Consider the following 25296-nt stretch of genomic DNA (forward strand, 5'->3'; position numbering starts at 1 on the left):
GTAGAAAGATTGCATTCAAGTTTTGATTTTTAAAGCACGTTAGCTTAACAAGTTAACTGCATTGAGTTCTGGGCTCCTCAGTTCAGGAAGGACATTGAGGTGTGTCCAGGGAAGGGCAATGGAGCTGGTGAAGGGTCTGGAGCACAAGTCCTGTGAGGACTGGCTGAAGGAGATAGAGGGGTTTAGCCTGGAGAAAATGAGCTCAGGGGGCACAACTGCTTGAAAAGAGGTTGTACCCAGGTGGAGGCTGGTCTCTTCTCCCAGGCAATCAGTGACAGTGCACGGGGACTTAGTCTTAAGCTGTGCCAGGGGAGGTTTAGGTTGGACATGAGAAAAAAACTTTGTTGCAGGAAGGATGATTAAATATTGGAATGAGCTGCTCAGAGTGGTGGTGGAGTGATCATCCCTGGAGGTGTTGAAGGAAAGACTGGACTGACAGCACCTTGGTCTAGTTTGCAAGTGGTGTTCGGTCATAGATTGGACTTGATGATCTTAGAGGTCTTTTCTCACCTAATTGATTTTTTTGATTAGAAAGCCCAAACCCAGCAAACCCAGAACTTCGTTTTACCTATTCTTAGCAGCTCAATTGTTAATCAAAATGCCCTGTTAGAGTACAGCAGAACTAAACTGTATTCTAGTATTGAAGTGTTTGTCTACTCTTCATATTAAATAGAAGATCTAAAAATATGGAGAAGAATTTGAGCAGGTGCAGTGGTTGTGCAAATATTAATAGTTGCATTTGTTTAGGTCTTTAGTTTTTGGAAAAGTTTGATCAGCTAGAACATGGGGTATTCACCTGAATCCTTTATAAATAATGTACTTGTAGATATCTGTAGATATCACCTTTTCCCAAGACGTGATATTCTGAAAGTATAAAGTCAGCTCCTTTTTGTGTGTACATCTACTACTGCCTATTTAGGACTACTTTTAGAAGATGAAATTTTGTATTCAGCAATAGCCAGTTACCTTCATTTGGAAAGGAATGTAGGGAAGAACTCAGTATCTCATCATCGTACTTTTAATGCCATCTGAAGTCCCAAACTGGTTGAGGGTGTTGCCAGCTCCAGTAAGTGTTCCCAGTGCCAGATAGATAGCATTACTGAGACTTGAAGTTAGGTATTTCTCTGCGATCATTGAGAAGATAATTCATCTCCAACTCATTCAACAGGATTCACAGGGTTTTTACTGTGAAAAGAATACTTTTCTAAAGATTATCTGTCTTCAGGAGCAAGAAAAATAAAGAACTATTTAATCAATATCAAGGAAATGGGAAATTAGACCTCCTGCTTTTCTTGAAGCATGGAAGAGAGGGCAATCTGAGAAACCAGTGTGCACAGGAAAATACTCAAATATATTTACCAAGATTCCCTTTACTGAGCTTTTTTTATGGTTTTCATAGCTCCACAAGACAAAGCTCTTAATTTTGCAGTTCCATCAGATCAGCGTTAAGTATTGCAGAGATCTCGTTTATGCTGTGGTCTGTAAGATGCAGCAATAATGCTTCTTTTCCAACCAAACTGAAGACCAGTTACCCAGACAGACACTTTGGAACAGAATGAGGATAGGCTCAAATGGATCCCTCAACAGTGAGAATGGAAACCTGCTGGGCACATAGATCACATGCCAGAGCAAGCATTATTACCAGCTTTATGTTAGTCCTCCTTTTACCTCTGGATAGAAGTAAAAACTCAAACAATGACCTGACAATATTAGTGAGATACACATCATTTCCTCAGTCCCACTTTTCCTCTGTGAATATCAATCCTCTCAGGCAAAGAGGAAACAAGGACTTTGGAGTAAGCAGGAGACCTGTACTCTCCTATGCAATACAGTTTGAAACACCTGAAAGGTTTGTCTTTGCTAACACAGATTATGCAATATATATTTTCCCACATTAAAAATACATACTTCAATGATTAATATTCTGTACTACAAAGATACATATCCTACTTCTTGTTAACATAATGAATATTTGTATTCCACGAGCAACTTGTGATAGGTCCTATGATCATGAAGATAAAAAACCAGATGGAGTATTTATATTTCTTGCTAAGATACTTTAAAAACTGTTACAATATATTCCTCCTATTAAGTCAAGTAAACCGTAACACAGCAGCATATCGTAACAGTGGCCTAACACAGAATGTACCTGCTAGACATCACTGATTCAAAAGCTTTTATAACTCAGCTAATGCATTATGTATATGATAAGTGGCTTCCCCTCCCAGCTTAATCAAGACTAACTGCTTGGATTGCAAATACTCTCTATTCTCACAGTACTGAAAACAATTATACAAGCGCAAAGAAATTTTATATAAGAATTATGTAACTGAAAATAGGAGTCAGCATTGATCCACATCGTGTTTAAGTTCTGCAGTTCTGTACAAAGGTCAATTAATATTCAGTGATCACATGAAACATCTTGTGTAGAGTTGGAAGTGTGCCTGAAGTGCATCAGCTTCTGAGGGGAAGGTTACTAGAAGTATCTTAATAAGGGCTACTTTGAAATGAAGAGCTGAGTGTTGTAGTTTTCCTAGCAACTAACAAGAGTTTGCCTACTTTCCATGCATGAGAAATCCAAGTCATTAACAGTAGATTCATAGATTCATTATCAGTATTTCTCAGCACATGCCTAACTAATCTTTGGCATAAAATCCCCAGCCATAGCCCAGAAGCAAGTTTTTCAAGGAATAGCTCCTCTGGCAGCTCAACCTGTCCTTCAGCAGTCTTTTTCAGGCTGAAGCTCCAGCCTGTCTCAACTCTTACCAGCAAAGACCTTATTTCATTTGTTTCCTTCTGTCTTCCAGTCTCTGCAGTTAGATGATCACAAAAGCAACCACAGATTACTTCAGCTGAAGCAGAATTCCTACTGTGAGTATTCAGACATAGCTCTTCCTATTTTGAAGGTCATACACTTTGGTAGTAAGCATTCATAGAGATGCAGTAGGTCCAGACTGTATTTGTGGAAACACAGAGCTAATTGTAATCCTTTAATTTAAAGTTTACTTCAGAAAGTATCACTGTTATGATGACCTCATTATACTGTAGGTGCAATACTTATTCAATGCATTTTTTTCCAAAAATAAGAATGAATCCCTTACTCAGAAAGTATCAATTTGGTTTTCTTGTAGCCTTTCTGTCAAATATTTTATAAAAAGCATCATATGAAACTGGCATTATCATGTCATCTTGGTATCAGTACTGAGTTTTGTAAACCATACTTTCACAATTAAGCAGCATCAGAGGTAGAACATGTTCATCCTCTGTGACTTACAATTTGACGTTTTGTTCTGTGTGAGACAGGGAGAGTTGTGGAGCTTGTCCTTTTTCCCTCTCATAAGCATATCCTATGGCATGATTGAATCTCAGAACAGGGTATATTCCAAAATCAGCTTTAATTGTTCTGTGTTGAGGGGTACTTTACTGTGATTTAAATATGTGTTATATTCTAAAAGACCTTATGTTTGAATAAGGGAGCTGAGGAACTGTTGGGCATTGCCATGTTACTCACCAGCACTGGAGCAAGATACCCCTGCATACTTCAGGTGATGACACACTCTTCTCAAGTCTCTAAATTATCAGTTTCACACTGGATCTCACCAGGAATCTCCTTTGAGCTACATGGAAAGGAGAATAGGCCAAGGTCATGTCTGCTGACAGTAGACCAAAAAAAAAAGAACCAGATTCCACTTTCTCTGCTCTGATTTTAAGTTGTAACATAATTACAGAATTTCATTTCCTGCCTATAAATTGAAAAACTCATTTCAATACGTTTTTGCAAGCATAATCACGTACATGTGTAATTCAATCCTTACTGTATATTATACTGTGCATTTAGTAAGTTGCATTAGGAAAAAGTTGATGGTTGTTAGTTGTTAACACATTTAGGGAATTAAATCAAGCTTAAAACCAATGCTGAAATATTTGACACAAACATCAATGGCAAATTATAATATAAATCTCTACTACGTACACTCTTCTGCAGTTCCTTATTGCCTCTTTGGGTAGAAAGGAGAGAGAACATACCAATTTATCTGTATGGACAACAACTTCTAATAGAGTTGTGCACCTCTGATAAATAATGTTTTGCATGCACCTCATTAAATGTGTGGAAGATGGAGTGGGTAGTCGAGGAGGCAGGAAAAAGCCCCTTCTCCATGGAATCATTTGGGTGTAGTTCTGAGGATGGCTTTGGCTTCATTTTGCCCAGAAGAGCAGACACTGACCCATGTACTCCATGCACCCAAACCTTAGTCTGCAGGCATTCTGGGTCTGTGAACTGGGCAACATAAGAAAGTCTAGCCACCTCTAGATTAAATTTCTAAAGACAAACGTGCTGCCTGTGGTATGACAGGCTGTCAAAGAAAACAAATTAACCAAACATCTTAACAGAAGCAAAACGTATACTCAGGCAAGAATATTTATTCATCAATGCCAGAGTAGACACAGTTGCCTCCCTCAAACCTTGTGAGACCAATTTTTTTATTTACACTGTTTCAAAATTCCACATCATTGCTTCCTGCTGTGCAATGGAGGTGTAATGACTACAAGAGGGGCCTGAACCTCTTTGTCTTACACAGTCCAGTCAGGTAAAACTTAGTTCTTTGCTTTCCAATTCCCTCACAATTTTTGGCCTACTGTCTTTTCTTGTTCTATTTGAAATTTTTCTATTTCTATGTGAATTTATAGGTGTGTTATTCAGTGGCAAACACATCTCCTTTTTACTTCTGGTATGACTGACATAAAATAATAGAGTCCAAACAAACTTAGCATGAGTTCTTGGCAGTCTTCAAGCAAGCCCATGGGAACATACTTTGCATAAATCTATTCACACAATGCCCAAAAATATTAGGTGGAAAGTATAGGGAAGTAATAAAGATGTCAGTTATCTTAATACAATTTGCTTCTTCATCACAAAAATCAATTATGTCTTTTTTCCTAGATCTGTGCTGTTATTTGTAACCTGGACCGTTATTAGAGCTTTATGAAGGACAAAAGAAAAAAGCAAACTATAATGCTTTACATGGCATAAGCTGTGACACTACAGGTGAGTTTAGGTCTCAGGGATTCATGCAAACACTTTCTACAGATTTCACAGCCTAACACTTACAGAAGAAAAATTGTCTTTCTGACAAAGCAGTGTCACTGGTAAAAGCAAGATTGCACTTAATGATATAAAAAAAAAAAAAAAAAAAAAAAAAAAAAAAAAAACCAACCTTATTATTAATATATATATATAACACATAATGTAATATTTATTTAAAAGGCAGCTGGAGGAATTGTTTATTCTGATTATTTTAAAATTTGATACTTTCAAGTTCTGATTCCAATTAGTGTAGGAACCTTGCAATAATGAGATGGAATAGGAAACAGGGATTCATAATGAATTATTAGTTTCAACTGATAATTGCTGTGAGTCATTTCTTTTCCCATCCAGCCTCTCACCAGTGTGTTCCTGATATCCAAAATCCCAAGAAGCAAAGTTTATTTAGCACATTATATACAGGCAAAACAGGGAAAGCCAACTGCAGTTCCCCACACACTGAATCACAGTGTACCAACTACCAAGTTTTGGGAGGAGAGGAAGCAGGGAGTTGTTCTGAACTACTAGACCAAACCAGAGGAAGAGATTGCATACAGGGGCAGGCTGAAGGACCCACACCAGTAATTATTCATTCTGTGCTCACCAGCTGTCACCAACTGGCAGCTTCCTGAAGCACAGTTCTGCCAATTACACTGCTTCTGAAGAGGGACTCAGAGCTGACGTCTCCCAACTGGGGTCACACTGCACCTCCTCAAATAGCTTTCACCTGCTGTGCTATCCAGCACAAGCACAGGCATCTCCCTCTTCCCATATCCATCTGTAGAAGCCCCAGGTAAAGCAATTTTAGGGCTCCCTCTCACCCAGGATGCCTGAGGCACAGATACCTACCCCACCTAGCCTCAAATAAAAGACCACAAATGAGCACCATTAATACTAGAGCAAGACGGGTGGGAATTTCATAACAGCAGATGGACTCTGGACCTCCTTTTTGTTGGTATGAGGGACATGAGGAATTCTGTTCAAAATAAGATCCCTTACCCTTCCTATGTGAGCCTGCAAAGGGTTCTCTTCTTCATTTACTACATGTAGATCTCTTGCTAACCTCTCTCATTTTTCACCTTTCCCAGGACTGTTTTGAGGAGTCTCCTTCTAGAGCAGCCCTGCCTAATAGGCAACCTGGGGAAGAGGAGAAAATAGGCTTCTTTTAACTCTTTCCAGGCTGCTACTGTGAAAAGGGTGTTTGTACCTTCACATCGGTTATGAGCTGTTTAAGTAATTGGAAAATGGGCTGATCTGCTGTCTAGGGGTAAAGGGTGCAGAAGGCAGGGGAACTCCTTCTGGGTTGGTGAGGCTTATATTGCAATAGAGCATTGGGATTACCTACTCCAATTTTTTTAAGAATGTTGCAAAATCAAATGAGTGCAAAGAATTGTTGTGAAGTGATTAAAAGGCTGAAGGAAATTCCTCACAGCAAAAGATTTTAAAATGTAGTTCGTTTATTTTGTCAATAGTGAGTCTAAGAATATTGACTATAGTACATAGCTGTCTGCATGGAAAAAAGAAAACAAACCCCTGTAGTAATTATCTATGCAATCCAGAACTAGAAAAAATTTCAAATGAGAAAGCTCATGTTTTAGCTTTGCGTGAAATTTAACTTTCAGAAAACTACCCATGAAGCAAATTAATGTATTCCTCTTTTTTTAATCTTCATTATTTCAGAGGTTATAACTTAGTAATACTTACTCTTTTTTTCCTTAATATAAAAATCATTATACCCCTGTGTCATCAATAAAAATTATTATCCATATTAGAATATATATTTACTAAACACAGAAAAAATAAGGCAAGTGTGTGAGTCTGGTTGCTTGACTATTATTATGACCTTGGCAGAAACCCAAAATTTAGTATTTTTTTTAGAAAGGATCATAAGTTTCTAAAGGCATTTTAGGACTAAGAGCTGGGGGGGGCTAGAAATAAACACCTTCTCAGGGGAAATAGAGGCAAAGTCACTTACTTTCTGGTTTGGATCCTAATCAATTTATGAGACATTCCTAGAGAGCCTGATATAAAAGTTAATGGGTTTTCTCCATGGCAGATCTCGTTAGAAAGTTCTCTGAATATCCATAGGGAACTTAAATCATCCTTCCAATTGCATTGTAAATTGATGTTCTTAAAATATCTCAGTAAAGAAGGTATTCTGTATTAACTTCTGTAGTTGTGACAATAGTTTTTCAAGCAGTCTACTGCTTTAATCTTTATTAAACCCTGTTAAGAGCCTTCCAAGAAAGTTTAACTATGGTTGAAATTGTGTCAGCTTTTCATAATTTTACATAATGTTATCTTCATCATCATGTATGAAGAGGAGTCAACAGCTCAGCTTGCTCCCTTCTGGAGCAATGTGCTGCCCTTCATGGTACAGGTGACACTGTGGTGGCACTATGCCTTGGCTGAGCAGGTCTCTGGGGAGCCCTGGCCTCCTGCACCACTGGGCTTGACGACACACTGGATGCAGTGCAGATCTCTTCCACAACACCTGCTGCTATGTGTCTGTAGTTAAAATGAAGTCATGAGTATAGGGATGTAGCTTGGCTGCTTGGAAAATCTGGGAGATCCCTGGGTCAGAAATGGCCGTTGAAAGTGCCCTCTTCTTTCTAACTTAGCCAAAAGGATCTGTACATAAAGGTCCTTTCCTCTCTTCTCGTGGGATTTTCTGTGGTACTTTGCAGGGAGCATGAGAAATTTAATGGAAAGGCCAACAAGCAAGTTTTTAGGTATCTTAACTCCCCCCTGACTTCTAAATCCAATAAACTGCAGCCAAGTGAATATGGTGGCCAGAGAGCATGGCTGTCATCTCAGCAAGGCAGCTTTTGCTCCCAGCAAGGAATGCCATGGGTACCAACTCTATCTATATGCATCTTGGCATAGTGTGCTTCTGGAAACTGCCATAGGGAGACAGAGGTTAAACCACTGTTTTAACTTCCAGTTAAAAACTGGAAGTCTCCATGCCACCCCAGGCATGTTTCTGCCTTTCTGTGTTCTATTTGGCCAACAACCTGGCTCATAACCTGTTGTTTTGGAACTAAATCACTGAAATGGTATCTAAGGAAAATAACAGCCCAGCTCTGGCTCTTGGGGGCATTTTGCCTGTGTAGAGGATGGCCTTCAATGGCTCTTGAGAAAATGACAACAGGGAAGGTGGAAGAATATGTGCAATGTTATTAAACCTAAAAGACAGCAGTGGTGGAATGACAGAGGAAAGCATCCATACTCTCTAAAGCCTGGGACTTTGTTACATCTTTGTCTGTGTTCTTATATTAGATATCAATTTTAAAAAAATATGTTTTGGAATGAGGATGCAAAAAGGCAGGGGCATGACCTCACTGCAGGTTCACAAGGGTCACAGGCTGACATTTTTAATCTTGAAGCTATGACAACACAATTGTAGATGTCTTTTAGCAGAAGATGAGTAAGACAGTTTTGGCATTAGGTTCTGTAACACACAACCTGGTGGCTGAAGGAAAGGCCCCCTCAGTGCCAGCTCTGAACAACAGCTTGCATTTTTTCAGTCTGTTTTTACTGAAGTGGGCAGGAAATGCTTTTACCTCTGCGCTTCTCTGCCCTGTGGTTACCATCATCCCCATTGACCAAGCTGTGATAGGAGAGTAAAAGTGATTAATGAAGCAAATTCTCCCTTCTTACCTCAGAGTAAAGTTCTGGATGGAGGCATGTTTCTATAGTAACAATAATGTCTTCAGAAGAATTTGTTTGTTTATCTCCTGGATTAATTCTTTGGAGCCTTACAATGTTTCGAATTTAAAACATCTTTCTTCTCCACAGAAAGCAGATTGTTTCTTCATTTATAAAGAACAACTGAAATTAAAGAACATACTGAATAACATTTAATATTATTAAAATAGGATATTTTTGCCATTTTATAATGCCAACAAATACCCCAAACCAGCCCCTCCCCACTCCAAAATAACTAAGCATGGGAGGAATATCTGTGAAATATGCTGAAAAGAATGGATTAAGTAGTCTTTTCATTTGGTAGAAGAGGGCAACATTTCATGACAAGAAGACAAAGGTATTTCTTCTAAAACACTATAATTTCTGTTCATAATTAAACCATTCTTCACACTCCAGAATACCATGTAGTATCTTTTTCATAGGATGCAGGTTTTGAGAAACACTTCTCTTGTTTGCAGGTGCCTTTGTACAAATGCTTAGGAGCATGTGTCTTTATGCCAATGTGATAGAAAAACTACTTGAATTTCCAGAAACACTTGGACATTCTTTTGCATTTCCCTGACAACAGAAAAATGACACAATGCAGTTCCTTTATGCTGGCTCTATGCAAGGGGTCCTCTACACTTCCAGAAAGATCAGTGTATTTCAGTCAGTCTTTCCTTGTGCTGAAATTAGTTTGTGGAGAACACGGTCTTTCATTCTTCCCATTTTTCCTAAATATGAGCTCCATGCCTTTTCTCCCTGTCTAAACAGATATTTTGGGCAGAATGCATACTAAACCATCTTATTTCCAGGTGAGTTTTTGGGTCAGTACAGGTTACCTACCCAGAATACAGGAGTTTGATTTATGTGATACTCTGTCATTTCAGAGCATGGTCTGGTACACTCCTGCAGTTCTGTAGACTGTCCCTTCTATTCTGAAAGATACTGGAGGCTACTTATTCTGGCCTTTATTTCTTTATTTTAAGAACTGTCCCAAATCTTGACGTGGTTCTGGGCAACCTGCTCTAGTGAAAGCCTTGTTGAGCAGGAGACTCAACTAGACTAGATCATCCCCAGAGGTGCCTTCCAACCTCAACCATTCTGTGATTGGAGGGGGTTATGTTTTGCCTTGCTTGGAACTTTCTGCAGAAGTATTCCCTTGCATCTCAAAGCTGTAAGACCAGGCCAAGAGTTCTTTTTACACATGCTCATTTTGTGCACTGCTGGCCACAGGGGACAGAAGCTTGTCAGATAGTAGGAGGCAAGGAGCAACATGCAGAGGCATTACACAGGATGTGCAGAAGTCACCAGGGAAAACAATTTTCTCCTCATTACCTGGGAAGAGGTAACAAACACCCAGCAGGCTGTAAAGTGAGCAGCAGAGCTCTGGCAGATGTGCTGCGTGCTGCTGTGGGACCTCATGGCTGTACTCCAGGTGGCCCCAGGGCTGTTGTGCCTCTTCCTGCTCCAACAAGGATCTGGAACAGATAGAGCAAAGGCTGATGTGGCTCATCAGGAAGATTCAGGAGATCTGCCAGTAGGATACAGAATCCTCCGACATCCTATATCCTTCTCAAACACTACTGAGCTGCTCTTAGGCTCCAGTTTTCAGTATCACATAAGCTGTTAGTTGACTTATCTGAACAGATAATACATAGACAAACTTAAACATTTTTACCAACTTGAAAAATGTTGCATAAAATCTGGGAATAAGCATTAGTAATGGAATATTAACCTTTTCAGTATTGCTAATCCATTGTTTAAAATTTATAATCCTGGAACACAGAGAGAACTTGAACTGTGGCAAAGGAGCATCTACAAGCCCAGTTTACTCCATGATTTCTGCGGTTTGTATTCTGTAAATACTTTCACTTGTGCTCTGACGGTAGTATTAATCTGGATAAGCAAAAATTGTCATAATCAGTATTTAGAGACAAGTAACCTGGGCAGTAAAAAGAAAAAGTAGTTCTATGCATGGGGGGAGCACCTGTGGATATGACAGATGTCTATGTCATGGCTCCTACACATGGAGCCAAATAGCTCTGCAGAGGTGATTTTTGCAGCCTTACAGTCTTGGGAATAACTTTAAGAGCACTTGTAACTATTTGTCCTTGCTTTAGGTATTTTTCTTCTCAGAGTTTTCAAGATAATGCTCAAAAACTGACAATCACATCTACATCACCTCCACAGAAACTATATTTCTGCCAAGATTTTGCATATTACTTCCAAATATGCCAAATCCTCTGCATGCTACTTGTTTCTAAACTGGCAATGTGCAAGATTTTAGTCTATTTTAATGCACCTTTTTGGCATTTGAACCCAGGTACATAACTACTAAACACCATGAAAACTGAAACCAGTTGTAGAAAACTGGTATCAAGGCTGAAGCCTACGGTGTTCATTTGTTTCTTCACACAGCTTCCTATGTCCTAAGAGTTTTGTTTTTCCAGCTTCAGCATCTTTTGTTGGACTCCATAAAATAAGTCAAAGAATTATATTTTATCTCAGCATTTTTGCTGAACTGGAATACACGTGAAAATTTCTCATCTGCTAAAAAAAGGCACTGTAGAAGGGGTCTATTTTTCTGTGTGTAAGAAACATCGCTATACCTATAGTTCACTTACAATAATAAAATGGACGGAAAGGTTCTCAATGACCATTCATAATAGGATGTTCATACTGAGATGAATAGAAATCCTGGGAAATAGACAGACATAAGATTTATTTCTGAGAAAATAGTTTATTTTCATTTGAACACTCTTACTTGCTCTTACTAGAATTAAAAAGAGTATTTATTTTTCAATATACATTATCTCTGTCTTACCTGTCAAGATCTTCTCACCTGAAATAAAACCAGTGCACTCCCAGTGGCTGGACTGTGGTTAGGTCTGCAAACCAAATACCTGTTAAAATGTCTCTCCACATTTCTGTGGCATGAATCAGAATTGATGTGTCCAGAAAGCATCTTTTTATCCAATATCCCCCCTTCTGCCTAGACTGAATGCTGGTAAGTTGTGCCAGGAGAGTCCTGCTTTTCAGCACTTGTTTTCTACAGGTCTATTTGCAACTTCGTGGAAAGTTATGGAGTTTTATTTCCTCAAGACTATCCCAGTTGAGTGTTGGGTCACGCAAACTCCTTGGAAGAGTATCCCAGCTTCTCTCTGACTAGTGAACATCCCAGCCCACTTCCCCCTGAAATTCCTTGGGATATAGTTTTTAAGTCTAACTGAACACTCATCAGCCTCTGAGGGATCCTTAAGCTAAACTATTCTGTCTATTTTAAGGTATTAGAAAGCAAAACACTGGGATTTTTAAGCCATGAAACAAACCGGTTCCAAAGTATATAACCAGCTCAAGGGTTTTGAACTGCAAACATGACATGCAGAAGAAAGGACTATGCTGCCTTTCTGTTAGTGGTGTCATTTTAATATAACTCTTCCTTGTCACAAGATCTTTCAAGGAAACAGCCTTTTACTCAAATAGCATTATCTGAGGGAGGATGAAGTTAAAGAGCTGTGATGGAATGAAGTAAAAAATTTAAAAAGTTGTATTATCAAAAGGAGTCTTGTGTGACTCATTCAGTTATTTCATGCCAGTATAAGCCCATACTTGAACCACATTTTCATTGACTTTTATGATATCAAAACAATGCCTAACTTTGAGTTTAATGTGTTCTGTATAAAGACAGAAAGATATTTAAAAGTATAATGGTAATCATCTGCCTATAGCACAGAATATTATACCTGGATGAATTTTATTGCCTTTCTTCATGGTACTCTGAAGAAGGAGCAGGAATTTAGAGACACTGCAGTGCTCTAAATTTCTTTCCAAACAAGAAATAGAATAGATGAAGCAGATGATTGGCATATCTTGGACAGTGAAATTTTACCATTTGATTAAGCACAATTTAATTAACTTTTGCATTACTGTGTAGCAGTGGATGTTCAGTATGATAAGGGGAGATGTTGCACTTAAAATTATTATACACCAGAGTATAATAGGGTGTTGGAAAGAAAAAAGCTTGGAAATAAAGAAGAGAAGGAGTTGCTATTCCTCTTGCAGCTTTACCATGGGCGTGCTTACTGCACACTCTCTTGTGGGTGGTGGCATGTGTTTATAGGCAGTGCTTTGCACAGGACCTTTCTCCTTCAGATCATGGGATGAACCTGCTTGGAGAGTGAGCCAAGGCTGTGCCAGTTGCTAAACCAACTCCTGTGTCTGTTGTAGGAACTGGAAAGTACTCAGCAGATGAGTCAGAAAGGATGAGCTCATGGCTCAAGCAGATTAATGCTGCAGAGGATACAGTTTTCCTGTCACTGCTTCAGCCTCAGATGACTGTGAGGAGCTGCTATAGTTGCTAACTATTTGGCTTTGCCCCAAAATACTCCTAACTCTAATCTAGCCTGGAACCATCAGTAGAATGAAAACCACCCTGAAAATGGTTTTGCAGCATCAGTAGTCTCCTGATGCTGCTAAGAAAAATGTATTTAGATAGTATTACTTTTGCAAACCAAACACCATCATATAGGAAGCCTTGACATTATGACAGACCATGAAATTGCAATATTGTGTTGACTGTGGATGCCCTAATGTAGTCTTCATTTAAATGGTACTTTGGGGGGAAATAGAAAGAGTATGCAACAACAGATCGCATACAGATTTTCAGGCTAGGAGATCTTGAGTGCTCACCTGGAAAACTCAGGTCAGATATGACCTTTTATTCCATGATGCCCTGATCCATACAAAGCTCCATGCCTATCTCCACTGTCTTCAGTGGGTAAGGTATGTTTGTATGAGCTGTAAGTCAAACTGGCATCTGGATAAAAATAAACTGCATTTGCAGCTTTTTGGCTGGCCTTAACTTGAATACCAAATAATGATTATGCCTCCATACGTAAGTTTTTCTAGTACTGCTCTCCCCTAAGTCTTTTTGAGACTGTGCATTCTCCAGCTCTCCTGAATGCAATACTTCATATTTCCAAAACCAGCAGGTCTTTAAGACAATGGGAGGCAATGATATTATTTTAAAGACAAACAAAGAGAGGAAGATATGAAAGCTGTCTAAAAACCTGGTTAAGCAAATGGAGTTCACAGTTCCTTACTTATCTCTTTGGACCTAAGTGTCTAATGTGAGCATTTTCATTCTGCTTTAATTCAGAAAATAATGTTCATTTAAACAAAAAAAAATCAACTTTACATACAAAAATATTGAGTCCAAGGTTATGATACTGACAACATTTTTTTTATAATAATCCAAATAGATTTATGGAATAATTTTGTTGTAGCACAACAGTCCTCTCTTTCAAATCACTGAAGAGTTTCAGGCAAGACTAACTTAACTAGTTTACTGCTCATGAAATGAAGTTAACTGTTCAAAGTCTATGCTGCTGAAGAGTGCTCTAGCAAAGGGACAGAGCTGTAAAACCTGTACATGTTGCAGTCAACCCTTTGTGAATTACTTACCAGTAATTTCATTCATGGCAAGAGCAGAAATCTGAGATACAGCATTGATTTCACTTCAGTCTGTTCACAAAAGCTAGAAATTATATTACAATTTTAAAGTCAGTTTCAAATGCAAACACTTTAATTCAATAAACACAAATAAAATATTGTTTCTCCTATAGCTGCATCATTCTTGAAAAATATTTGATGCATAATATTAACAGAAATCTTTACAGATATTTGTCTGTCCATAATTTTTGTTTCAGAAGGTACAAATTCACCAGGCAACCACTTCCTTTGTGTTGCTAACAATTAGCATTCCCGGTAATTAATATATTATATAAGGGGTTTTTTTATTTTATTTCAAGTTCATGCAGTACCTTGGTTGTCCATTTACTGTAGGTTTGATAATCTTAAGAGAAAAGATCTGCAGTATAACCAAAATTCTTGCTGCAGCAATAGTTTTGCTTCTCCGAATGGCCAGGTATCACCAGCCTGTCTGGACTATTGCACGTTTCTGGAGGGTGACCTCCCATGTTGCCTACACTGCAAGACAAAGTAACAGTATAATGTTTGGGCCCTACTGCAGCAAGACTGCACAATGTGACTCCAGTTTTCACTACAGGAGAGAGAATTCTCCAGATATATCCATTCCATTACATCTGGCATTTGACTGTACCAAACACAGAATGTCCATGGCTAACAGTTTGTAACGGTTTAGGGCTGGCAAGCAAAGGATCATAGTCACTGCAAAAGAGAGTATTCACATGGATGGCCACTGCAACAAAGCCATGGCAAGCTCTGAAAGGAGTGTGAGAAAAGCTATTTTGACTTTCATGAGGGTGCTGGCTAAAAAAACCCAGAACACACCAGAAAATGTATAACCAGCAAGAAGGCAACAACCAATGTAACACTGCATGTTTGCATTCTGAATTATCAGTGCAACTAACTGGGGTAGAAATACCAGCCACAGCAGAACAGCACTCACTGTATTTTCAGCTCAGACAACAACTCCAGCATAATATTTACCAGAGAAACCCTAGGCCTGAGGCAAAGATAAAGCACTGAGGTATCATTTTGCCATGCTCAGATAGGGAAGCTAGGCTTGCCAGGAGGTTTTGGTCAAGGCTGTGCTGAGTAGTGAGTCCAGTCACTAGGTTTTTAATTGCTCCATCGCCTCCTGTTCAGGGTCCTGAAGTGCAAGATACAAAATAAGAGGATTTCACAGGGCTTCCTGGCAGGCAGACTTCACTCTGCTGATTAGGTTTCTCTACAAGACATCAGACAGTTATGTTGAACTAGTTTGTGTTGGCTTGAGCTCTTCAGCAATATTCTTCAGGATTCAGGAGGGCTTAGATTAATACATTTTGCTCTCTCACAGGTGTATATAGCTGCTGATGCTAGAGGCAAGAGTAGGACAAAGGAGGCTGAAGATCTGAAACATGGCAGGCAATAACTGTGATATCATGGGAAGTCACAAACCCATTAAAATTTGCAAATGATAACCATAGCTTCCCATTAGGGAAACACTTTTACAGAGATGCCCAGCAAATTAAGAAGAACTTCAAGCCTGATCAGAGATCACAGTGAGTGAGAATAGTCACCATTTTAAAATCAATTGCAGCTTTCATGAGTTAGGTGCAATTTCATAGCCAGCACGTCAATTCTGCAGATAATCATTCTGCTGGACACGAATATAAATTGTATGGTATCAAAGAGAGAGAAAAAGCCAATTCCTGATGGCTGCATGTGAAAGACAGCAAGAAACATCAGGGAGTCACTTTTAACAGAAGTACAGATAGCAGGTGTTTAATTAGCCTCAGATCATACATATCTGACTGAAAATGTGTCATGTACTTTCACAAGAGACTAGGCTGATAATCTGTACTTTCAGAAAATCTGTAGAGTAATCATCCTGGCCACAAATAATCACAAGTGACTGCTGCAGACCTCCATAAAGGATAAATTTGGGCATAAAACATCTTAAAATATACATTCAGTGAGGCTGTAGTTTGTATATGACAGGAAAAACCTTTCTGCCAGACCCTGCCCATCAGAGATGCACAATTTACATTTAATGAAAACAACCTGCAGTAAGTTTTTGAGTTGCCTGGATTGATTTTCCATCCATCTGACTAAGATGAAGTGCATGTCATGTTTAGAATCTATACTAGTATATTTTGGAAACAATTTTGTAGAGCTCTATTAACAGCTATAGGTTTTAAAGTTGCTTGAATTCTTGTGCGTCTTGTGTCTCTGGGGACTTCTCCTCAGCCACCAGCCTGCAGGAGAATAAACAAACCCAGATTTTCATCTGTGTGTTGTTTATTTGAGTGCATAGCCCCAAAAGAAACTGTAAACAAGAGATCTTTACGACTCAAACTGGTTTCTGATGAAGTTTACAAATTTTCTTGTGCCTTTCTCTACCAACATTTCTCCTGGCCTTCAATGTTTCTCATGAATCCTTGAAATGCAGGTTTTGAAGGTATAGGGAAACATTGCAGCCAGAAGAATGCCAGCTTAGCTTAGTCCAGAAATGAACCTGATTTATGTTTAAACAAGACCAAGAATTAGAGAACAGTCTTTAGAGACTCTGCTTTAAGCTGGAGGGATAGATGATTTTTATTCTTGGATGCTCCTGTTTACATTATTCCTTATGTCAGTAGTTTAACAACTTAATATCTCTTTGTACAACCATGAGATAAGAAGAGGATTTCAGAATTGCTTCACATCTATATTAGTAGATTACAGGCTAAGTTGCAGAAGTTCTCTGACTTCCAGTTTTTCAAGAAATAGAGATGTGATTGTTTATCATTAAACCACCAAAGATTTTTTTGTGTGAGCTTTTCTCCCTAAGTATTATAATCCCTTTCTTACTCACATACCTGTGGACCATGATCAAGTTACCTCTTAACCTTCAACTGAAATAAGCAAATAGATTAAATTTTATGTATTTTTCCTGCCATTTTCAATTTTTTCTTTTCAATTTTTGAGCAAAGCATAGTTCAAAAGATTATTAGCTCTAGAGCAGGTTGTTTTATTCCTGAAGTGGTGGTATTATTAACCTGTACAGAAAGAGCACATTCTTCCTGCTCATGTGGTATTTCTCTGCTTACACACGCTTTGCTCCAGGACTAGGTAGTTTCTTCATTGTCGTAAACAGGTATTTGAAGAGTGCTACAATGCATATCAGAGCAGTGTACTGTGTGATTCCCCTTCCCTCAGGAGAAAAAATACAAATCTATTCATTAATCAGATTTCAGTCTCTGTCTTTAATTTTCACTGATCATGGACTGTTGTTGTTTTTGAAAAAATTAATTCCTATTAACAGAATATGAAACAGGTCCATAACAGTACCAGTCAGTTTAGTATCTTGACTAAATGCTCTGTTCATGCTTCTATTATGCAAATAGCTTAAGATTCTATATAAGTAAAAAATAGTAAAAATGGAGAGTAAAAAATAACAATTACATATATATTTATACATACATGTAATATGTGTGTGTTAATAAGGATATCAATATATTAAATAGAACTTGTAGGCATAATCATTCTAAAACTATTACAATATTTAAACATCAAAAACATTATTTTAAGAATATTTATTAACATGGGGGTTTTGTGACATAACCTTCCTTCACTCAATTTCCTGTAGCACATCTGCTTTGTGATTGTTAGCCCTGAGCTCTTGTTTTTTTCCAGAATTGCATTCTTCTCCACAAAACTGTAGTGTAATCATGCTTTGCTCATAGGCAGCTGTAGAAATTAATTTTTAATGTAGAAACATATTTTAAGGGATAATTCTATCTAGCAGACAAAGAATAATCCTGAGTCAGTGGCAACACCTTGTTTGGAAAAGTAATATTTAGAGATTTGACAGGTGTTTTGCTGTAGGCAGGGACAGCCTTATGGTATGTGACCTGAAATTCCCCTTTTAGAATCCAGCACAGATTCTTTCTGCACACAAAGGAGCCGCTTATCTCCATCCTTCCCCTGAATTGGGCATGGTTTCAGACGCCCTTGCAGGAGGTCCCATCACTGAACCAGGAGCAGTCCATCCCTCTTGCTTCTATTTGTCAGTAATTACAGCAGAAAACATCACACCTGTGCAAAGTTCTGATCTCTTCTGCCTTTCACCAGCTGGTGGTTCAGTCAAGGTCCACCTTTTCCTTTTAATTTCGAGAGTATCAATTAAATAAAAAAAAATGGAATCCCAACACACTTATAGATCCAGATTTATGGCAAACTGAAAATTATACCCCAGCATGTTATGACTTTTTTTTGTATCAGTGGAGGGGAGGTTTGTGAAAGATTTTCCACATATTTCATAGATCAAATTGTTTGTCAGGTTTTTTTATTACAATTCTTCATTAGACACTCAACATAAAGTTTAGACTTCTGAAAAACACAAGTGGTCTGCAGCTTCTGAACCTGAGGCTTCTTTCTCACTTGAGGCACTTGAAAATATCTTTTTGTGATATATATACATAAAAAATTAAATTTGCTGTGGAAAGTGCAACCCCAGAAGATCTACTTCTCAAGAGCTAATGGGATTTATAAATCCTATTTTCATGTGCCACTTTTATACACTATATACAGATAAGCCCAGTTTCTGACTATTTATTTCTGGACTTTTACATCATCTGCATGTTCTGATCTCCTTTTTCCCCAGTAGGAGGACTTCTTTGTGATTATTAGGTAGATGCAAATCATCTATGAATATGAAAACAAGTAGAGCTAATATATGACTTCCACTGATCTACAAGTTACTTCCATGTAACTTTCAAGTAACTTCAAGTTACTTTGAGCCATGCTCTTCTGAAAAATGAAAATTAAGGTGGCTGATCAGCCTACCTATGAGAAACAGGTGTGGGGACTGGGGCTTGTGTCTTAGCTACTACTAAAGGATGGAAATACCTGCTGGCAGGTCAAACAGAATGCAAAATCCATGCTAAAATTGAAAAAGAGCACTGATGACCCAAGCAGCAGGACAGTGCTGGCCTGGGCAGTCAGTGAGCAGCCCAGCAACATTTTGACAAGAATCATCCTTCTAATATTTAAACTAAAAGGTAACTTATGTGTCTGGTGAAGGTCAGTAGGATAAGGGCATCTGAAAATTTCAAATTACCTGAAGATAAAAACCCATTAATACAAGAAAATGTGCACAACACTTGGGCTAAGTGAAAGTGGATGCACACCTTCCCTCCAAAGTGATGATGACAGCATAACTATTTTTTTCATAAGTAAAACCATCTACCTGGAAAGCAAGTTGTGGCATCATGTAAGCTCAACTAATTGAGAGAAGTCAAGGTGTAAAGGCTCTGGTCTCAGACGGGTACTGAGGGCCTGGTGGGGATGAGAGCACCAAGGTAAGATGCAGAACCAAACCTCTGCCCTCTGCAGGTGTCACCTTTTGGGGGCAAGGGCAGGGAACAGCAAAGTGTTCAAAGTGATCAGGTAAGACTTGGGTGATACCGGCTAACAGTGGTGCAATGAAAAGCTGGAAGAAGATATTACACTGGTGACAACACCCTCCCTCAAGACTATGGCCATGCTCATTTAATGTGCTTCCTTGCTCTTTCTGCAAAGGAGGAAAAAGAAGTGTTTGTATCCAGAGAAGAAGCACTCATATTCAGTTTTTCAGTCAGGTGGGCCAATTCAATAGGAATTAAGGTGGCAACTGCTATTTTAAAGATGCCTCAGGAGAACTTCATCAATGAGTTTTGGTCAAATTAAGTGTCTAGTTTTGAATGCACTGAAAAAATGAGATTAAGAATTTTTTTAAATCAAAAATGGTTACTTTGAATATATTTTTAAAAATTCCTTTAATTAACTTTAAAAGATCAAATTTATAATTGTACTAATCTGTTGTTAACACTTAATAAAGCAAGGGATGATTAAAAGTTTCCCCTCACAACAGGATTACTTTTCATACCAAACAGTCTTGTCAAGAACCCACAAACCTGAACTTTTCCTTTCAGATTAAAGTACTTCTTTTTTTTTTTTTTTTCTGCTCAGTAATCTAACCAGGAGGAAGAACCCCATTCCATTAGCAACCCCGCCCAGCCTGCAGGCAGCAGAGGATAATCTGTTGTATGTGAGATTGCCTTATGTGATGCTGTCTGCAGAGAGGAGGCAAGGGATGAACAGACAAACCTGACCCACACAGAAATTCTCCATGCCTCTTCCCCTAGCACTTCTGTTGATCCAGTCCTGTCACTCAAATCCAATGATTTCCCACACTGAAAGCAGCTTCCAAAATGCTGTTTTGCTGTTGTTTCAGCTTCATCACTTTCACATGCAATCTTTCTTTTTCCCTGTCGTGCCAAACGTGTACCATATTGCATGGCATTGGCAGTGCAGGCATTATCCAGTCCTATAGTTCTAGGGGGAGTGTTATAAATTTAAGCCTGACCATCTCCTGGCATATCAGCCATTTACTGTTGTAGAGAATTTCTACTGAGCACACCTGAGACAAATCTCTTTTCTCCTTCCCTTTTCTTGGATTATGAGTAAAATAAAACACAGCCTATGACATTAATGGTCCTGTAATATTGGCTGAACTATCTGGATGCTAGGAAACATTACAGCTGAGGTAATTTTTTTTAAACAGTGTATTGAATTACAGGTTTCCACTTGTTTTTTGTTTTGCTTTCTCCTGTGGGACACATTTGTTCACTGAAAGAAGTAGGAGCTTGCTTAATACAGCTATATAGTGTTTTATCTTACTTTCATTGTCTTGTCTGACCACACTATTTCTTTTTTCATGAAAGGAAAACTGTTGCTTCTTTTGTGTTTTTCTGCACACTCACACTGTAATGTCTGAGTACCTAAAAATAGATGTACATTTACTGCCACAGAAATCTGATGTTGAAGGACTTTTGCTTTCTCTCCCTTTCTAGGTGGAGGATATAGAGAAATTGAAATGTCAGACCATTCATTCGTGTCATGGTCAGCTTCAGACAGGTGAGATTTCTCCTTATAGAACACTCACATTATACAAACTTGTAACACATGATAATGACAGAATTCTGTAACTGCAGATGTGCTATGGGCATGGGGACACTTGGAGTAATTCAGGTATTGTAGGCAAACTAGCAGTGAGAGCCACAAAGCATTGCAGTATTTGCATTGTGCAAGGGAGTACCAGCCCTCTCATAATGCGGTGCCACCTCACCTAGGCACCACCTCTAGCTTTGAAGTCCAGTTCCTAGCTATTTAGTCATGGTGCATTTGAGTGTTGAGAGCCTTTGTAAGTCTTCCATCAGAAAATAGGGGGAATAAATTACATGATTTGTCCATACAGCAAAACAAGGTGTTTTGGCCCCTGCACAAACATTTGAGTGCACCTCATGCTGTGGGAGGAGACCCAAGCAGGCTGTGTCAAACAGGGAAGGACCCAGGTGGTGGTGGATGTTCACTACTCATGACCCATGTAATCAGGCAAAACTTTTTATTTATGGTTGTTTGTGGCTTGCAGAAGCAAATACACCATACTTACTAGGTGGTTATACACAGTAATTCTAAAATGAGGCCACTCTTTGTTACTAAGAGCTTTCACAGTCTCAAAGCAGTGATTCAGGTGAGAGCTCAGTGCCTGAAGGCAGTTTCTTGCCTGATGTCAGCATTTGATTGCCAGACACCTCCCTCTCATAGAGGCTTAGAAAATGGGTTTGGCAAGGTTTGACCATCAAAATTCCATCTTCCTATGAAGAAAAGCAAGAAGATTCATGCATTTTTCTTCCAGAAGCTGTCACTGACAACAGTAAATTATAGAGAATTAAAGTATTTCTGTCCATGTGATCTACAAAAGTTCAAATCATTGCCCCTTCTCTCTGTGTCTTACTTCCTTGTGGCCCCTTTTGGCATGGTCCCTCTTTCTAGTCTTTCTTCTCTTGGTGTACCATCCTGCGTCTTTGTTCTCCTTTTCTTCTTCCCTCAGCTTTCGAAGACTCCTGCTCCACCATCTACTTCCATAGGACCTCACCCAGCTCTGCCAACTCTTGGTGCAGCACTTGTGCCCAAATGCTAGAAAGTAAATCAGCATTCCAGGTTGCTAGAGACATGGACAGAAAGTCCTAAGAGTGTGGTTTCTCCTTTGCTGACTTCAAGACCAACAATCAAAGCAATGGATTCTCCTGCCCAAGAGCCCTGGTGATCTCTCTGTCAAGTGATGTACAATTGGTCCCACAGCAAACACAGGGCACAGAGAGCAAGTGAGGCCACAGAGAGTATAAAAAGCAAATTGCCCAGCTGCTGAGTTGATGAAAGCTTAGAGCTGACAGTGTCTGAAAAAGCATTACTTCTTCCAGTGAACACCATATATTTATTATGAAGTCTGGTCTGGGTTGGAAGGCAGTCTTTTTTAGCCAAAAAAAGTTGCAAATGTGTGAAACCTTAAAGCTGGGTGTACTGTTAATGCCAGCTGAACAGCTTGGGAGAGACTGGTGTTCTACACACAGAGTTCACAGGATTCAGTATTTTGCCCTTTTCCCTTTCACTCAGCCTTAGTATTTTGGTAGAATAGAGAATTTAAACCACCATTTTTTGAAAGCAACAACTTCACAGCTGTAAAGGGTTTATACTTCGCAGTCTTTAGAAAAAAGTATCAGCTGTTAAGGGTTGTGCACAGGTGACCAGTCCTTAGGCTAAACTAACAGGAGAAAAGTGTGGAAAAGCACCAAACATTGCACAGGAGAGAAGAGAGAAAGCAGCTGGCCAGCCACACCTGAGACTACAGTAATTTAACAGGAACTGGAAAAAAACAACAGGCATTTCAGCAAGTGAAACAAGAGCATTAGAAACTCCCTTTAGGTAAAACCCCAAGAGATAGGGAGGTGCTGATTTACTGGCTGTCACTGAGGTCAAATCAACAAAACTGAGCCCTGTGGGTGAAAATTAAATAGAGGCAGGTTGGTTATTTAGGAAAGAGAAGGTGTTAAAAGGGATTGCTAGGTGAAACAACTCATGGGATTTGGGCTCTGCAGATTAGTTGTCAAGCATCCATGCAGCAATATCTCAACACAGCCTGGAGCAGGACAATAAACCTGCTGTTGTAACCATGCTGTGTGCATCTGGCTTCCTTTCCTTGTCAGAGGGGGCAAGAGGGTGAACCCAAATGTCAGGCAGGATGGGGTTGGAGGATGGACCACCAAACACCACCTAAACATCAAGGGTCCTAAACAATCTTCCTAACATGAACCAAACTTTGTTATTTATTTTTGTTTTAATGAAGACTTAGCACAAGAAAAAGTGTTTTTAGAAGTAGCTCTGCTGATGCTGAACACTGATCTAAGCATGTTTACACTCTTCCTGCCACATTGTCCTTTGTAGCAGGCCTTGGCTGAGCATAGCCATGAGGATGATGTCTGTGCTCCAGCCACACCTTGGTGTTCTGCCTGTACCCTGTCCCACTTGCTTTCCTTCATTAATACATTGCTCAGGGAAGGTTGAGGGACTTGTCAAAGCTGGGCAGTTTCTGGAACTGCCTCAGTAAGGAAGTACACAGGAGCTTGTATAAGTCTGTCTTGTATGTGTGCCCTTGTCCTCTTTTATTCCCTGTCAAGTATTTTCCCCAGTTAGCAGAGCAGAAATGAACTTTTAGCAATACAGAAAAATCCTGGGATGCCGTCTCTTCTTGAGCCAGTGGACCACTTTGCTAATTACTCCATGAAGAAAGCTAGGGAGAGAAAAAAATCTTTGAGGGAAAAAAAACCCCTGATAAAATAGATGTGTTTGTAACTGATAGCCAGCTAAGGATAAACCCATGAGCAAGAGCTCTGGCAGGCTGTAGCCATTCAGCATGATTTTTCCCAGTCTATTAATATGAAGGTGGGTTAGACAAATCAAGCACACAAAAGCTGTAATTCTGCATGTCTTAGGCAATTCCATCAGTGAAGTTTGGCACAAAAATAAAAAAACCCAAACAAAACTAAACTAAACTAAACTAAAACCCCCTGACTCCTCTGCCATGTTGCTCGGTGTGAGGTGCCATCTGGGACATCCTAGCCTTATGGGCAGAGAAGAGCCCTACCAAAATCATGGCTTCCAGCAAACCACACTCCTCAGCTGGGGCTGTGAGAGATGCAGGCAGAGCATGAACCTCCCTGAAGGAAACCAAAGAGAAGGGCTACAGGCAGGTGGAGGTCTGTAATTGCAACTGCAGGTGCCCAAACACTACCTCCATGCAGGGTACCCCTATTCCATGTGGACTTTTTCATTATGCCCTCTGTTGGTTCTTCAGGAGCAGCACCAGAGCCTCAGCTTGGTGCTTTGCCTTGAGAGGACATCCTCAGTCAGAGTATTGTAAGCACCTTGGACCAAAAGACATGTAGTTTACACAGGAAAGAAGGGATGGGCCCTGTCCTCAGCTCATGCGTACTGGGGTACTCAGGTGCTCTGTCTTCTCCACAGCTGTGGGTCCTGCCTCCTGCTGGGGTGTGGGGTCAAGCAGAGTCTCAGAACATGTCCATGTGCTCTACAAGCCACGGCATGGGTGAGGTTTTCATACCAGCTCAGGCTCATCCTGGCTGTCTGGCTCCTCTGTACACTCCTGTGCCTCAGCCCTAGGTGATCATCTTCCTCTCACAGGCTCTGCACAACTATCATGATGTCTCACATCCTACTTTTACAGGTTACCACCAAGCAGGAAATGCACTTGGGTTGTTGCATGTGGGAAAGACATTTTCTGTGTGAAATTTCACTCAACCCAAACACAGCCAAGTGCCAGCCTTAGGAGGAGATCAGACAGAGGTCCTATCATTACAGGTGTGCTTTAGGGCACCAATATATAACTCTACTTCCCACATGGGGCTGGTCCCATGCAAAAAATCTCTCCCAAATAAGTATAGTAGGGACATATCAGACCTCCAGTCTCTTACAGCCTACATTTTGCTGAAGGTTGCTTCATTTTTTGGAACTTCATGAGCATTCAACCCTAGTGCCTGACACCCCATGGCAGTCAGCTCTTTGGTATTCACTCAGCATCACAATGGGGAGATTTCTTCTTCTGGAAAGTGTCTGGAGCAGCTGGGTTTGTAAAGGTGCCAGAGACTCACCATGAAGCCACTTTTGGATCCCAA

Source organism: Sylvia atricapilla, chromosome 3 (assembly GCF_009819655.1).
Source record: "Sylvia atricapilla isolate bSylAtr1 chromosome 3, bSylAtr1.pri, whole genome shotgun sequence".
Classification (NCBI taxonomy): Eukaryota; Metazoa; Chordata; class Aves; order Passeriformes; family Sylviidae; genus Sylvia; species Sylvia atricapilla.